This window comes from Ornithodoros turicata, chromosome 1, assembly GCF_037126465.1.
Source record: "Ornithodoros turicata isolate Travis chromosome 1, ASM3712646v1, whole genome shotgun sequence".
NCBI lineage: Eukaryota > Metazoa > Arthropoda > Arachnida > Ixodida > Argasidae > Ornithodoros > Ornithodoros turicata.
This window is the reverse complement of record NC_088201.1, coordinates 21,930,643-21,948,616: the sequence shown is the minus strand read 5'-3', so window position 1 is coordinate 21,948,616 and position 17,974 is coordinate 21,930,643. Positions and strand designations below refer to the sequence as shown.

General features: G+C 45.7%; 1 protein-coding gene and 1 non-coding gene across 2 annotated transcripts in view; one reads left to right on the top strand and one right to left on the bottom strand.

Annotated features, from left to right (window-relative positions):
* Positions 1 to 17,974, top strand: part of LOC135377629 (uncharacterized) — a 64,561-nt gene that overhangs the window by 7,200 nt on the left and 39,387 nt on the right. The window lies entirely within an intron of this gene.
* On the bottom strand, positions 17,844 to 17,915 carry Trnaq-uug (transfer RNA glutamine (anticodon UUG)). The gene has a single exon. It is a non-coding gene; the product is annotated as a tRNA-Gln (tRNA).

Sequence of the window (17,974 nt, the reverse complement as noted above, 5' to 3'; positions counted from 1 at the left end):
CCTCTCAAGACAGTGAGTAGCATCCTGGTTTACCACACACCGAGTGCTCTGGGCCTCCTCTTGTTTCCCTTGCGATACCCCGTCGAGATGCGGTCTTTAACCTATCTTGTTAAAAAAAATCATAATAGAAAAGGACATTGACGCGCGGTCAACAAGCCGTAGCCAAACTATGTTTTTTTTCTACCTTATGACGACATTGTTACGTGATTTGTCGCATAAATTTTAATAATAGATGTACCACTTTGCTACCTGAACTCAAAGACTTCGCATAGTGAGGGCTTTTTCTTCTTATATTATGCATACATTAACGATTAGAGCGTACGCGGGGTTTGCGCTGTTCCCTGCTTCAAGCCCTTGCACTGTCACGGACTCAGTTCGTCCGCCCATGGTCTTGGCATCTTGGGCGGACAGATGCTCCACTCGTCTTCCCACTGACAGTGACGTGTGAAGAGAATAGAAAGCATTGCCCGTAGAGAAAAGAAGAGGTATAATACAGCGTTATTGTCTAACTTGATAGGGGTGGGGCAGCGACTTGCTTGCTTACCTACCGTAGCTTTCCTGCCCGGGGCAATCTTTTCGTCGCACTCAAAGTGCGGATACGCTTTTTTTTTTTTTTCGTCTTCTTCTTTTTTATCATGTGCCAATTCATGAGGCAAAGAATGCATTTAGCTTACATTTTCAATGTCTACATGTACGAGACAGCAAGGACTGCAACCTGGAGCGAGGTAAACGATGCGTGCGATACAAAATAAAGTACTTTAGTACAACAATGCCGTTCTGATGAGCATAGGTCAACCACCAATGAATGCTGTGGGTTTCACTTAGCGCATCCGCGCGTCATCCGTTGTATGGATACACAGAGTGACTATAACGATGTGTTAGAGGTTCGCGCTTTTCTCGTGGTGATTGCTGAATGACGTGGTACTAGTACTAACATAAACTATAATGCTGCGCAGGTCTCCGTGTGTTCTCAGCTGCATCGAACGTTAGCCCGTGATGCATGGAGCCCTTCCCGTGATATACATGTTACCGAATCAGTGCAACACGCGGTCTCCGACATATATGTGGCTGTGGCTTTGCGTATTTTTTTTTACGCCTTCGGTGAACTAAGCCGCTGTCAGCTGCACTCGTCGTAATGTTGAGTTCTTTAGAGACGCATAAGGGAAGTACAGATAAGTAACCCTAGGAATTCTCCGCAGAATGCGCAGTTTCGCGGACGTTACAATCAAACATATCACAACACTTGAATGATCTTAGCGGCAACTTTTCCTCTTGGAAGTGTTCTCTCTTAGAGTGCTCGTCGGGTAAAGCGACAACACCCGACATGATCTTATTTTTCTTTTCGCCAGCTCAGTGCGGCCCATCGTCATGTTCCGTAGCGTCGACTTTTCGTCTTGACTGTTTTGATCATTGCTAGGTGATATGACATACTCACAGTATTAGCAGAAAATGAATGAAGTTTAATATATCCAAGCCAGGTTAAATTAAAGGGATGGTGACACTTTGATAGATGTGGTCCATTGGACATACTGTACTGTACGCTCAGCCGCCCTTTCTGGCAGACTCTTCATGCCAGAATAAATAGACCCCCCCCCCCCCCCCCGGCTAGAGTATCGAGAAAACAAGCATTATTCTTCGACGTGTCTACTTGGCGAGATATAAACCCTCGAACGCACATACGCGTCAAGCGTCCGAGGACCGTGAGCTACGGCCATTCCCATTGGTAGTTGTAAGCACGTGAACTCTCTCGCGCTGCCTCATCGGAGGCGCCCGCGGTGATGTCAGAGCCGGGTGAGTTCCGGCATTTCGCGATGCCAATTTTCTACGCATCTATTACTCTTGCCGCTGTAAAACTTGGAACGCAGGTTCACATCGATGCAAATAACCGTCATTTACGCTTATCTGAGATGACGTGTGACGAAGTGTCGCAACCCCTTTGAAGTGCCCACTACGGACTATATCTCGTGTCCTTAGAATATCACCGAATATATGCCATTGCATTCCACGTGTCTCACACTGTGCTCTCAAGAGAAGCGATTCGCTGCGAGATCGACCTATAGGGGCGACACCGTCACCGAGATCGAACGGTGTCGGGGCGCTGCGGAGAAACGACGAACTACCGTAGTGTGGGTAGCTTCCTCGCGTCGTCTGCTTTTACACGTTTATTTTCCGCGTTCAGTGCAGTAGGTGGAGCATTCGGGGAACCGAACAGTATCGTACCATCGCACAAGTGATCTTCCGGTGAATATAAACAAGAATTACTGAAAAGAACCATCAACTCCGAACGTCGGCCGGCGTGTTATCCACACCAGAAAGGTGACTGTGTCGCCTCCTATAGGTCGATCTCGCAGCGAATTGCTTCTGTTGAGAAGTATGACGTCACAGGATGCGCGATCTGCGGACTGCGATGCGTCTTGCAATAATATTGCTCCCCAAAGGTCGATTTCCGTCTCCTCACCACAGCTGCTGACAGACTTCCAACGTTGAGGAAAGAGTGGAGATGCTCGAGCTGTTGCTACAGGAGAGAGACGCCAACTCTCGATGACGTCTCCTACTCTTGGAGAATCCGAATTGTTGAATTCGGATATAATGTTGACTGACGGCATTTATACTTTGTGTGCTCAGTCCTTGAGCAAGGTTGATTTATTATATGAAATAAAATAAATATTTTTTTTAGTCCGTACTCCGTATAGTGGCACTTTAAGAAAACATAGTTCTTGCGCACTCATCGTTCACCGAATTAACGATGACGGTCCTGTCAGAAACCTGGTACACATTGTTCCGGTCACTGGTGGATGCTCTTCCAAGCTCCTCGTGCTGTACATAGCGCCATACAGGCAACCGTGTCCGCATTTGGGAATGCGCAGGGCCGACGCAAGAACCAGGACATATTTGATCCTGCGGTTAAAAATGTCCCACGCTTACAAATGTCATTCGACTGTTCGGAAATGTCCCCCGAATAGCGCAATGTAGCAACATCTCGCACTGAAGGATACTACCCCATAAAATATACTGCCTTCTCTCGGTAAAACACATAAGGGCCGCTCGAAATGTTGGGGGCAATCACCATCATACTGCAATATATGAAGCCAGGCCTAAACGATTTATGTTGCCACGTAAATTATGTTTTAAATTCTAAAAGTTGACGAAGTGATCGTCCAGACTATTCTGGCAAAACTGCGCGGAATTGAATTAAGGAAAATATTTAAGAAAACGATATAGAAAGGTCTCGCGACGAGAATTTGCGTTGGACTCCTCCGTTGGTATACAGCAGTTTTTCTTTTTCTTTTTCTTTTTTTTTTTTTGAACATCGTACATTTGGAGCACTGTGCGTATGTACGAGGGGCGTTCAAGTCAAACCGGGACTTTCAGTCTCCTGAGTGTACAAACTACAAATGGCTCCCGCTACTTCTTTTTCATCATTTTCAACGCGACAGACCTCCGCGTTCACCACGTAGTGGTCCAAAGTTTGTGCAAAACAGAAGACACGTGCTAAACAAGATGGCCGACAACGAGGTGAGCGCGCACATCGAACAGCGAATTGTCATGAAGTTTCTCGTGAATGAAGGCGTAAAGTCATCTGAAATTCACAGAAGACTTCAGGCTCAGTATGGCCACGATACACTTAGCCGCAGCAAAGCGTTTGAGTGGTGCAAACGGTTCCGAGACGGCCGTACATCAGTGCAGGACGATCCCGGCCGGGGAGGCTCAGAGCCCAGTGTCAGAGTTCCTGAAAACATCCAACTTGTGGAGCGCCTGATCCTCAAGGACCGACGGATAACATGTCTCGAACTGGCTCGAAAGACGGACCTTTCTGTGGGAACGTTGAACACTATCATTCATGAACACATCCAGTTTCGGAAAGCCGGGCCTCATCACCAAAGGAGTCCTCCTCCTAGGACAATGCACGCCCGCATACCGCGCATCTCACGACACGCACCTTACAGGAACTTGGCTGAGAGTTGCTGCCACATCCCCCTTACAGTCCAGACCTCGCCCCCAGCGATTTCCATCTCTTCGGGCCACTGAAGACGTTCCTTGGGGGCCGCCACTTCAGCTGCGACGCCGAGGTCAAGAATGCGGTCCGATCATGGCTGCTACGCGTCGGTAAGGATTACTACGCTGCTGGCATCCAAGCCCTCGGGAAACGCTGGGAAAAATGCATTAGTGCAGCTGGAGATTACGTTGAAAAATTAAACTAATTTCTCGCCTGTAAGTTCATTTTACTTTTGCGAAAAATGAAAAGTCCCGGTTTGACTTGAACGCCCCTCGTATTTATAACACCGCGGAACCGAAGCATAGTTGTATTGCTATTGTAAAGCTGCTGATAATCAAAATACGGACATGTAGGCGCTAATTAACGTGGAAGTTTCGGAAAACGTTATGTAATACAAGAACGTGAACGTTTCTTTTGTCCATTTCCAACAGGACAAGGTATACTACACTGGCTGCGCACCCCTTGCTACGCCAGAGTCAGTACCAATGTAGCGCACATAACGATACCCAATTCCGTGGTTGATAGCCCTACATGCAGCCTCGGCTGCGGGCGTCGTGGGAGATAAGACTCCGAAAGGTTATCTCCGGACCACATTCTTCCCCTCCTTATCGCGAAGAGCACCTTGGGGGTCGCTGCGTATTGCCATCATACAAATAAGGCTTCGTAAACCCGTGCCACACGGGCAAAAAAAAAATGACATTAGCGTGTAATGTCAGTCCGGTACCGAACACTATTTCTTACGATAGTCCCGCTACACGTCAGATTGGAATGACATTAAACGCCGCGATGATGTCGACGCGGGTTTCCCACTAACGGCGTAAAGGCTGATTCATACTGCTGCGGTTACCGCTGCGGTAGCGGGTTACGTCCGCTGACAGCGAATCATTACAACGGAACATCCTTTCAGATGAAAACGAAGGTACCACGTAAGGCGCTGTACGTGGCCGTAAACGCTGAAGAGCGTAAACATGTTCAAAGAGATTGAAAATACCCATTATATCCCACAAAATGATAAAATTTGCTGTATTGCATAATTGATGGTCTGTACTATATGACTGAAAACTGTTGTGATCTTGCCTGTCAGGTAGCCGTCTACGCAAAAAACAAATATGCAAAAAAAAGCAATCGTTAAAAACGCCAGGCATTTTGCCAAAAATAATGCTCGTTTTCGTGTAATTTATAAAATAACTGCGCGGTGAGCAGTACAGAGGGGCTTTATGGAAGTTTTAAATTGCTCGTGTGCTCAGACAATGGGAGCGAGGATACGCATTTCATATGGGCGAATGAGTTGTGGCGATCTCATTACGCGGAAAATGCCATTCAGATGAATATATGCCATTATACATCTCCGCATAGCACGGCACGAATGACAGTATAAGACTTAACTCATTAAGCACTTAATGTTATTTATCGTACAGGAGTGGCAGGGGCATAATATGCCCTTGTGGTCTAATCGGCTCGCGCAGGACTGCTGTCTTATGTGCTGTTACACGTACGCTCATGATCATAGTAGTCTCGCGACGTAAGTAAGCGAAAACGAAATACAATAGGCCCGGAGTGCAACGCGCGCGCACTGGGATTTCTCGAAACCTTCTGTTCAATCGTTCCGTTCTGGAGCACATGTAGTATAACTTTAAAACATTTTTAGGTTCACAATCGCGGACAGTAGCTTGTCTTTTAGGATGTTTTGTACTTCGACCCTGTACTCTCGCCATCAGACGCGCTGCTGGAAGCACTCAGGTTTCCCTTCGTTAGGATCGGCAGCATAAGCCGCGTTCGAAACTGCCACTAACTAAAGAAGGCAACCTTCTGACGAAAGTAGCTTTGTGAGCTCCTAAGGAAAGGAAAGAAAGCGATGGAAGGACAGTCGTATTCAAAGTCGTGGACCCAGTACCGGCGTGTACTTTTCGCCTCCGGGGGAAGAAGTGGGAGATTCCCCCCCGTATTCTTGCTTCCCGAAAGGTGTCTTTTTTGCGCTCCTGTAGGCGGGCACGGGGAGGGGGGGGGGGCGTAAACGCCGGCCCTGCGTGGACCTTATTGTTCTACATTAAAGGACGCCAGTTGGAAGAGAACAAAAATCAGCGAGTGCCAGCGACACGACCCGGACACATAACCCACAGATTGTCACTCGCCGATCGCCGCCAGTCGTTGCAACTGGATCTAGGCTTTAGTGTTCTGTTTGTCCCCTCTGGTGTTTGATACGTCTCACCTCGTAATTTTTTGTTCTTGGGATACAACTCAAACAGCACTGGAGGATAACGCTTGCGCCCCTGGCGAGGGCAACAAAGAACAGCCTCAAAGCTGCGCTTTTTTGACGGTATAAACAGTAGAAGCGCTCTGTAGCAAAGTGCTCAAAATTAAGTTGTAAAGGATAGCTGTCGTGGATAGCCTAAGAGATCACCTCTGGTTAGAAATGTGGCAGAACCAATTTCCACAACTCTCCAAAATAATTATAAATGGAAAATGAATTTTCAATGCGCGACACAGGAAACTAAAATACAAGCATTCAAACAGGAAATGTCCATCGTGCACATATTGGTTACTATGAAGGGAGGTGTGTGTTTGTATCACCCGTCGGCTTGACTACACGTTTTTGCATTCGAATTACCCGAGATGGTACACGCCGGGAAAATCGGCGCCTGAAACTATAAGCCGCTTTTGACAGACGGCTGTAACGATACTCCCCCCCATGTAGTGTGATACGAAAATCCAGGAATCCAACTGGAAGCCCACCACCCTAAGCGTGCCGGAGTAGCCGACCCAATATATAGTGTTTGAGCCAACCTTGCTGTGATTTCCTTCGTTCAAACAAGCCCGGACAATAAATGCTCGATTCGTTGATTGGACAGGATCCGATATCAAGAGCGGACTCGAAATGAATCGAGTCAATCATCAATTTCATCATCAATCCTCGAGGATCAATTTCTATTAAGAACTTTATCAGAAATGTATCAATAGTGGTAAAGACTGGATCAACCTTTGGTCATGTTCCTTCGATGACAACGTCATTCCAGCCGTAACAAAATCGGACTGACCGCTACAATTTACCTCGCTTACCGCAAATGACGCAAACATACGTGTCATATTATATTTAGCCCCGACTTGGAACTTCGCTATTCCTGTCAGCGTAATGCTGTGTAAGAGCCTGCGACGCCCAGGATTAATTATGCACAAATGGGAAGCCGAATAAAAGAAAGGTAATAATGAAATTGCGGTTACATTGATGGTGTCGTGTACCTGGCGCCGCCAGACGGTCTGCTCGTTACGAGAATGAGGATGAATCACACGTCGTGTTTGAAACTGTATCCAGACATGATGATAACTGCGAGGAGTCACAGTCAGGGGACTGTCCCCTTCCTGTTTACACGAATTCCCGCGTGCTTCAGTAGCCACGTAACGCGGTCGTAATAGATTAGAGCCCGCTTTGAAGAACAGTGGACAATAATGCTGTTATTCCGGTTGTTTCAACATTCTTACTTTATATGTTCAACGCTGCGCTCCGGTGGGCGACTCCAGGATGTTTTCCAGGGGCAGCATAAAACCACACTGGTGTTTACATACCGGACGAACAGGATAAGGCGCTTTTATGCCTTTTGGTCGGTGGACGGTGGCAGGGCCTGATGCCAGCTAGCAACGTTCATGATATCACGTTCGTGCCCAGTTTAATTTAAACTCGTGGGGCTAAATGTTCTCAGTTTGAAACATCGTCGACCATCTTATTCCCACGTTTTGTAACTTTATTCCTTATGCTTCATCAGAATATGGCCATTCCACATCTGCGTCGTCCATTATGTATAATCACCGAGGAAAACCCGAATTCAATCCGCAACGTTTGGTAACTATTGCAGGAAATATTCAACCTGTGCGAACCAACCGACCGACCAACAACAATAGATAACTTATTTCAGATGCAGCGCCACATAACAAGTGATGCTATCCGGTGCTTGCCTTCTTTTCCTGCCCAGACGTGTCGTCATTCGCTATGATAGGAAGCGGCGAAAAATTCTTTCGCGCCTACGGTGGCGAATTTTCCTCGTTCTCTTCACTGCCGTAACTCTGAATACCAATCCAAAATAGATGGTAGCGTCAATGGGTGGAGTGAACGACGTCGGGTAGTCGAGCGATTTGCCTGCCTAGACTGTAGATATACGTTGGTCGAGTGGAAAGGAAGTGTGAGAGGGAACGGAGAACGCTCGTGTTTTGACTAAATTTGCCAATATCGTGCTTACCAGTGTAGCAATTGGTTAGAGTCACCCATGAGAGGTCAGAGGCCTTCCAGAAGCTCAACGAACTTTGGACGAACTTTCGCTTGCATAACTGAACTGAACTTGCACTGAAGCTTACATAAGATCCATGACGAAAACCCGAGACTGGGAAAAAGACAAAAAACAGACGACACAACACAAAGTCTCCCAGTCTCTTCCCAGTCTCGGGTTTTCGTCATGGATCTTAGCCACCAGCTCGCTTGCTTTTTAACCATTTTAGCTTGCATAAGCCATCCCCATCGACGTCGGCATGACCACGGAACGCGAGGGAACCTAGGTTTTGATGAAACAAAGAAAACGTTACCTTACGTGTGACATCACGGTACCATTACCATTTATTATTTAAAGAAAACGTTGAAAAGCAAAACAGATGCTGGCGCACACGCACACACACACACACGCACGCATGATAAGGATGTGTCATCCTCGCATGGATGTACGTATACCATAGCGCATTTCGTGCTTTGTTGTCACAGCTTAGATTTCATGCTTCATCGTGACAAACGATCTTAACTTTAGCTTGTCAACTCACACGAGCTGCTACAAACTTCTACATCGCCTTGTCTCTCAAAATTCGGCCGGCGCATGACCAGGAAATGCGAAACTCAGCCACGATATCCATGCGAATTTGCTCTGCGAATGCTTTGTTTCTACGCAGATGACTGTAATAGTCGCGCTTGTTGCCTACTGTTTAGATTGCATGTGGTAAGCATAAATGTGTTTTCATTATTACATCTGACTGTTTTACGGCTACTGTCTCTTATTGAATTGAGCAAGAATATGTTTGAATTTGAACCATCGACATCATAAGAGCGATTGCCCTTCATTTGGCATTCAGTTTAAACCAAATGGAACTAGGGGGGAAAAAAAGGAGAAAAAGGCTCAGGCAGCCATCATGTGTCTATATCGTATCACGTGCTGCGGGTGAGCATAAGTTCCTGTTTCGGTTGCAAACTGGAAACGGTTTGCGTTATGCGACTGACATGCATATCTACCATGTATTATTATTATTATCTTTGGAAGCGGGTGACTGATGTCGTTAGAATGGGAAAAGTGAATATGATGCCATTGAGAGAAGGAGCGTAAGGAAAAGAGGGATGGACATTATTCTGGCAATAGGTGACACGATAATGATTCTGTGGCCTTTGTTCCTTCACAGGACGTACGCACGCCGTGTTGGCATGGCAACCACATTACTGGCGCCAGGTATCGGAACAGCGTGACTAGATTTCTCTTTCTTTGAACATCAACTATTCCAACCCGACGTGAAAGATCACGCATTTCACGTGCTTCTCACTTCGCTCTATGTTGAAAGATGTGCGATAATTTTCGCACACTATTAGAATGACAGAAATTGTTGGAAGCTTTTCATTATTACTTTGTCTCAAGTGCGAAGATTGGACGGTATTACGAAGCCATATTTCATAAACTTCAGATCACATTTGATGAGGGTCCGAGCCTTGGAGTTGAAGGATCTCAGCTTTCGGCGTGGTGTATTGATTACGTGTCTTCTTTCGGGAAGTCTTGTGAGGCTTCATGGATTTTCCCAGCCCCCCCCCCCCCCACACACAATACTCTCCAAATATATTGCAATCTCTCTACCCACAAAAAAGAAAAAGATAAGAAGAAAAAAGCAGGGTGTCGAACCGAACCTGGGGGCTTAATCGCGTCATCGTCGTTACGGTCGTTACAAGCTAACGAGTGGCGGGTAATTCAAAAAGGTGGGCACGTGACACACTGCGCGTGACGTGTACCACGGTCATCACGTATCGTGCGAAGAGCGCCGTCCACGTGTTTTATCACGTGCCCACCTTTTTAAATTTCCCGCCCGCCTTTTTGAATTTCCCGCCACTCGTTAGCTTGTAACGACCGTAACGACGATGAAGCGATTAAGCCTCCAGAACCGTTATTTTTGCCGGAACGGAACCGGAACCCGGACCGAAATTTGCATGACACTGTCGAACCCGAACCGGAGCAGAACCGGAAAAAATAATAGTGGTAACCGGTTCGCGACGAAACGGTTCAGACATAAAAGAAGCCAGCATAAGAGTCTCTCAATCCACGAACGAGGACACATTGGTCTCCATATCATAGATTTCGCAAATTTTCACCTAGCAGCCTGCCATCGTCCACCGAATGAAGCAGCAATGGAGTAGACTAGTTGTGTAGCTCTATAGGAAGAACATGTGATTAAACAAACGCCGAACATTTCCCTTTACACGAGACCAGTAAAAATTAAACAAGTCAGAAACATGAGAAATTGAGAAGCAGCATACGCAGAACGCCTGTATGATTAGTGGTGGTTTGAAAAATAAATGTGGTTCTGATTAAATGGTAATGTAATTGTATCGTGACACATTGCCTATGTGTTGTGGATTAACTGGTATACTACTGTGACTTCGGACAGAGCAAGGCTGGCAGACTTATTTTGGACATTCTTCAGTACGGTTTGAGATCGATTCACACTGGTAATGCAGTGTGGCGGCTCAGTACCGTCGTCTATGTAATCTATCTTGTTTGACTTTCTTTAAGTGTACCTTGCTGATACTGTGCGTATGAAAAAAGTGATTTAGCGATTTTGGGAACAGAAAGTAGCAGGACTACACCGCTCCATCAACGCGGCCGCTATTTGCAAGTCCTCATCCAGTTATCCTTTTTCTCGCTAAAAGGATCACCTTGCCACTAAAAACGTCAATGCAGACAACAGCAGTAAGTTATTAGGCACGCATTTCCTGGGAAAAGCAATTTCATGGGAGATATAAAACGGAAGCGTTGAACCGGTGCCACTGCGGTGCCCTAGAAGATCTGTAGCACATTCTTCCTTATTGCCCACACTACCAACCGAACCGCACTCTCCGATGCTCTTAACCAGCTGGACTCTCGCCCCCCCTCCCCCCCTCTCTCTCTCAAAAATTGCTTGTTCCTTGGTCAAATGCAGCCCACCAACGCTGTGCCCTCAAAGATCTTTTGACATTTTTGGACACCATAGGACTTCGATCCTTATTGTGAAGGGGTTCATTATTTCATTCCCCACATCACCATCAGCAATGGGAGAATGACCCACCACATCATCATCCCATTTATGTGTGTGTGTGTGTGGGATAGAGTACGCCCTTGGCGATGAAACTCCCCATTCATTATCGTAAAAATAAAGTTGTTTTGCGTTGAACCGGTTTGCGAACCAGTTCGATCTTTGGCTCGGCCGAACCGGAACTGAACCGGAACGAAATCCAAGTGATGCGAACCCGCACCCAAACCGCACCCGTCTTTTTTGCGGTTCGACAACCTGGAAAAAAAGAACTGCTAGAAAAGCAGCAGATATGGGCGTCACACCCCCGCTACGGGACACCACCCCCGACATGAAAATCCCCGCCAGGCTCGTTTCCATTTTGTTATTTATTAGCATTATACTAGGCTCCTGTCTGTCTCTTCAACTGTGCAAATGCCTCTGGACATGTTCCTGTTAGTAGGCATGCATAATATATGCAAATCACGCGTGTGATTTCAACGAGGTAAAGTGCACCGTCGTCCCTGAGAACTTTCTTATGACGATGCGCGAAGGATTCATTCTATTCCGATGCACATTACAACCGGCTCTGTGCACGGACTTCAATATCTGGTGAGGTCTTGATATGTACGTATTTCGTATGTCGGTAAGGCATAGAGAGATGAACAGTTTGCAAGATAATTATTGTAAGACACTTCAGCAGATTTGTTTGTTTGTCTGTAAGGGAAAAAAAAAGAAGAGGAGAAATTGAATTCGTCTCCCGACTTGTTCTGCTACTCCTAACATAAATTCTCACCCCCACCCCCACCCCCAAAAACTATTCACATGTTCTCTATTCAGAAGTCCACTATCCACATGTTCACGACAAGTCCACAATTATTCAGCAGATTATTTGGGAATGTTTCCAATCGCTGACCAAAGGTGGCGAACTTGCACCCAGTCGAAGACGTTAGCGGTTTGCAGGTTGATTAAAACACTTCTTCCGTTTCGTCGTGCTTCCACTTTTCAGTTATTACAGTAGCTGTTACAGTTTCGTCTTACGAGAATGAGGATATTTTTTGTAAAAGAACAACAACAACTTTATTGCGAGATGGTGAATGGGGAGTTTCATCGCCAGAGGCGATACTCTACCCCATTGCGGGTGGTGGTGATGCGGTGAATGAAATAATGAGCCCCTTCACAACAAGGATCGAAGTCCTATGGTATCGAGAAAGGTGAAGACAGACACTTTGTCAACCAGAGTGCAGCACCTGCTAGCAAATTTTGCCCGTACACTTTTTTTTTTCTTCTCGTCGTCATTCTTGACGTTTGCTTAGCATTCTTTTACGCACAAACTCGTTATCCGGTTATTGTGAACGCCAGTAGTACGAAGCACGATCATGTACCTCATACAGTCGTCGGAAGGACAATATAACGTAAGAAGAAAAAGAGCTCAACAGCAGCGTAATCCTGATTCCTGAAGGGAGATATAATGTGCCAACATCGTTAACATCACAACCATCAATGTATTCACCATCGTTGGACATCAACATGTCCAGTCTCTGGGATTTTCCGAGCACCCCAGCCCCCACACAGCCCAAATGCTCCCCAAAATCTTGCAACCCCCTCCGTCCCAACAAAAAATACCGACCATAAAGGCCAAAAAGCAGCAGATACGGGCGTCACACCCCCCTACGAGCCCCCCCCCAATAAAAATAAAAAGAAAAAGAAAAGAAGAAGAAATTCCTGGGAATGATCCTGGGTAATCCTCGTCCAACATCACCATCAGACACAATATCGAACACCAACATCGTTCGAACATGATAGATAACCCATTATGAACGCCAACGTCATGACCCCATCATGGCCATGAACCCACCATCGGACATCGACACCAACATCAACATGAGACCATAGCCCATCATATGTCACTGACAAAATGGCGTAGACGCAGGCTAGCTAGCGGATGAACTTCATAATGTAAAAGCCTGAGTCTGGGCACACAGAGGGACGACACACAGCACACGACTCAACACAGGAGTCGTGTGTTGTGTGTCGTCCGTCTGTATGCCCAGACTCAGGCTTTTACATTATGAAGTTCCTGATGTCAGAGTGATGTGCATGATGTCCATCAGGAGTGATTTTGCCGACCAATGCGCAGTGTTGCGACTTTCGGAGACTCAAAGGTAGTTTTAAGGAGACTGGCAGCCCGAGAACCACTGCGGAAGCGGAGGTCGGCTACCGGAAGGAAGCGCCAGTTCCTGGTTGCCTCTTTGCGGATGAGCGAGCTTTCCTCGGCGTTGCGCATCCGGCCCCACATGAGCCGTCTCATGGGATGAAGCCACAACAAAAGTGACACTTGGTCATCTACTACTGTATGCCAGAGGTTGCTCCTGCATCACCTCACGATGCCATTCAGGAACGAGTTCTTGCCTTTTTATTACACTATTATTGCCCGATTGCCTTATTTTACGTTATTACGCACAAACTAATCACCTAATCTTCACTGCCTCCTTCCCTGTGTCGTGATTTATTTTCCCCGTGCCAAATCTGGGCTCGCTGTTGACCTGCATGACCTGACGTTCCAGGGTGTAGTGTTCCCCTGCGCAACAACCACAACACACTATTCGATACGTAGCAAGTCTGTGTTTTGTCTTGGGATGCATGGGGCGCGACTTTTCAGCGCGCGCTACCAGATGCAGAGGCGAAATGTGAGCGGCTTGAGAACCGACGCGCCACGGCTGTATACACAGAATATATCACCGCGGCCACAGAACGAATACTATCGTCGTGAGACACTGACATAGACTTTGTTTTGACACTGAGCACAGAACACACGCTATTTGTTTTGTTTTTTACACGTTCACGTATACATTCGCGTTAATCTTTCCACAGGAATAAACTTCCAGTGAATGCGAAAGTGCTGGTTTATCCCTGCTGGTACAATGATAGATCTCGACAAAATCCACTTCATTTGGGAACGTCGCATGTCGAAATCAGCTGGAAAGATATAACTGTCACGAAAGAAGTTTAGAACAACGCGAAGCGCCGCGGTAGGAAAACCTGCGATGTTGCAAAAATGCACCAGTCATGATATTATTATCATATTATTTGTATAAGAATATTCCTATAGCTGCATCATCAAGTTTCCTCACGTACTATACGGACATAATCAGGATCGTTCCATCTCTGGTGATAATTTCACGCATCCTCGCCATGATCTCCCGTATTTCCACTGGTTCATGTACAACAGAAACATCCTAAGGGCAAAAGCATTGTTATCCACTTTACTATACTTTGGCAGATAGTTCAGACTAAACTGTCCCATTTCAATGGTATGTGATTAGCTGACAGCAGGGAACGGAACCGGTATTTTTTTCGGTCCGGTTCGGGTTCGGGTTCAGGCATATTGGTTCGGTTCGGGTTTAGCTCCGCTGAACCGAAATTATCAGCTTGAACCGGTTCAGGTATATCGGTTCGGTTCGGGTTCGGCTCAGGGAGAACCCCCACCCCCGCACATACACAGACAAAAAAAAAAAAAAATCTGTCAGCGGTCGGGGCATTTACAGGGATTGGAACAGTTACTTTTTTCGGCATCGGTTTAACCTGTCCACGGGCAGTAATTTTGCTACATGCAAGCAAGCTTACGCTCACCGTACACGATTGTAAGAGAAAGGTGTGAGATAACCGTTCAGGTGAGCAAAAAAAAGGTCGGTCAGTAGTACAATTAATTCACCTCTGAACCGATTCCCGAACCGGTAACCGTATCAATTTTTTCCGGTTCAGTTCCGGTTCGGCTCAGGACAAGCAAAAAAATCGTTCGGGTTCGGTTCGGGTTCGTCAGAAAATAACGTTTTTTTCCGGTTTTCGGTTCGGGTTCAGTTTCGGTTCCGATCCCTGGCTGACAGACGAACCAATATTGTTTAATTATGCAACTACGACATAATTCTGCGGAATGGTATTCTTTATCGTATGAACCTCGTGAGTAATGCCCTCTGGCCGGTAACATGCTATTTGCCTGTGCGATAAACCGAGCGCAAGTCTTCCGGGTTGTGATAGAGCGATTACGGTGACGTGTGTGAACATCACCAATATGCAATAAATGGAGATTTCATAAAGGTGTATTACTAGATTGTATATGCATGCATGTTCGCACGGAACAACATGTGTGCCGGACATCCGTATATAGTCGTGGCGGAGTGGGTCGAATGCATGCAGTCATGTGCTCAGCGGAGCACTGCTTCGTATAGCCCCACGCTTAGACATCGAAGCAGCTGACATTCATCATACCATGCGCACATATCGCGAACTACACCACGTGTTCACACGCCAGTGCCAATGTGTATTCAAGCGGAATCTTCCGACCCTTCCCGTTCATACAGTTGTTATGTTTCATGTTACCTTCATTTACTTGAACATTGTTGTGCGGGAATTATGTTGATTTTACCGAACACGCGTGAATTAAATAATGGATTTACAGGTCAGCCATTGAACATCTGCGGAGAAGTTTTCAAGAATGGGTAACAGCGACCGAGCCTTCTGTAAATGGGCTATACTATATTTATTTATTTATTTATTTATTTGAACATACAGCCTCATACTCGAGGCTATTGCAGGAGTGAATAAAAAAAAAACTGACTTGAAGACATCTCGCGAACAATGCCATCCATACCATTTCACTCAGTAATGCAACGTGGAAAAAATTATATTTAAAACAGTCTACTCGACCTGCGTACTCTACAATGTTTACGGAATTCTTATTTGATGATTCACTATAGAATGAAACATCCTCAACTGAAAAGCCCAACGCATAACACATAATGGAGTGAGTCCTAGCTGTACGAGAACTGAGAGAGAGAGAAAGAAGTCATATCTAGACAGAACAAATCGAATCGTTTTATTTTGAACCGCCTCCAAGTTAGTAATATCGGTACTCCGATAAGGTTCACATATTTCACAGGCGTACTCTACAGTAGGCCGGAATATAGTTTCATATGCTAATAACTTGGTCTCGGCAGTTGGTGATTTTAACGTCCGCCTTAAATAACCTAGTTTTCTATAAGCCTTTGACGTAACTGCATCGATATGTTCAATCCATTTCAATTTTGGGGTTAACGTCACACCGACACACCGACACACACACACACACACACACGCACACACGCACGCACGCACGCACGCACGCACACACGCACACACACACACACACACATATATATAAATGGGATGATGATGTGGTGGGTCAACCAAGGTACTTATATGAGTCCACCTTTTTCATTGAATGTCCTTCTATTCTGTAATCATATACCAGAGGTCTATTGCTATTAGTAAAGGTCATGACGGCACATTTTTCTATATTAATTTCCATGTCCCAGTTATCTAACGATTGTTGCAAAACTTCCTGATCAGAGACTGATGTAACCTGACTGTAAATGACACAATCGTCAGCATATAGACGTATCTTTGCTGGTACTTCCTTTACATGTCGGCACAGTTCCCCCAGAAGTCAGAACAGGACGCATACTAACCCCCCTGTCCCCCACTCCTTCCTGTTGTCCTCTCTCCATCTGTCCACATCTGTACGCCGCTCATAGCCACAGTTGCTTCGCGGCGCTAACACGCAATAAAAAACAACAACAACAACAACAAAACTTCCGTTACAATGTCGTTAACGAAAAGTGTGAACAACAGCGGACAGAGCACCGACCCCTGGGGAACACCGGAAGATACACAGACCTCAGAGGACAGTCACTGTTTAAATACTACTCTCTGTGAGCGACCACTTAAATAATGCTCTATCAATCTGGTTATGTTATCGTTCTTTAACAGACACTTTACCTTCAGCATAAGCTTAGAATGACAAACTTTATCGAACGCTTCGCGAAGGTCAATGAAGATTACGTCTGTTTGACTATAAGCATTAATACCGGATGCAAGGCTGAAATGTACTGTAAATATATACTGTGAAAATACTGTAAAACATATTATATTTTACAGTATATTATACGGGATCTTATAACATATATCAACGATCTAGCATGGGGGGGGGGGAGGGGGGGAGGTCTGGTAGCCAAAGCGAGGCTTGCATAAGGAATTGAATTGGAATTGGAAGGAATTGAATAATAACTTATACTGCACTCTCTTTAGTTTTGCTCTTGAAGAGCTTTTGACTCGTTCATTGTTTCGACTTGATCACACTGACCCGCCTACCATATACGGAACCGACACAAATCATTTCGGATAAAGTCATTAGCAGAGGGTAGAACTGAACACCCTTCTCCGGCTGCAGTCTACTCAGATGGCTTCCCCTCAGACCCTTATGTAATTGTTCTGTAAGAAAGGTAAAATAATCACGTTATACGCACAGCTTATGCTCTGCAATCTGCGGAAAGAGGTCTCTTTCAAGAAGCGATAGTCACCAATTATATAATTATTTTTAAGAAGTTCCCATAACTGCAACTGCAAAAGTTCCAGCAAAGTTTTGGTTTGAACACAGTCTAAAAAATCGTATGTGACGTTTCTTTAAACATAACTTGAAACAAATACAGGGTATGTTAGACAAGTACTTGTACAGACTATCAAAAAAAAGAAAACGAGGTCCCACCGAGATTTGAACTCGGATCGCTGGATTCAAAGTCCAGAGTGCTAACCATTACACCATGGGACCAACGGTGCACGCTCGCCACATTACAATAGTCAAAACAGCATACGACAAAACTTAATAAA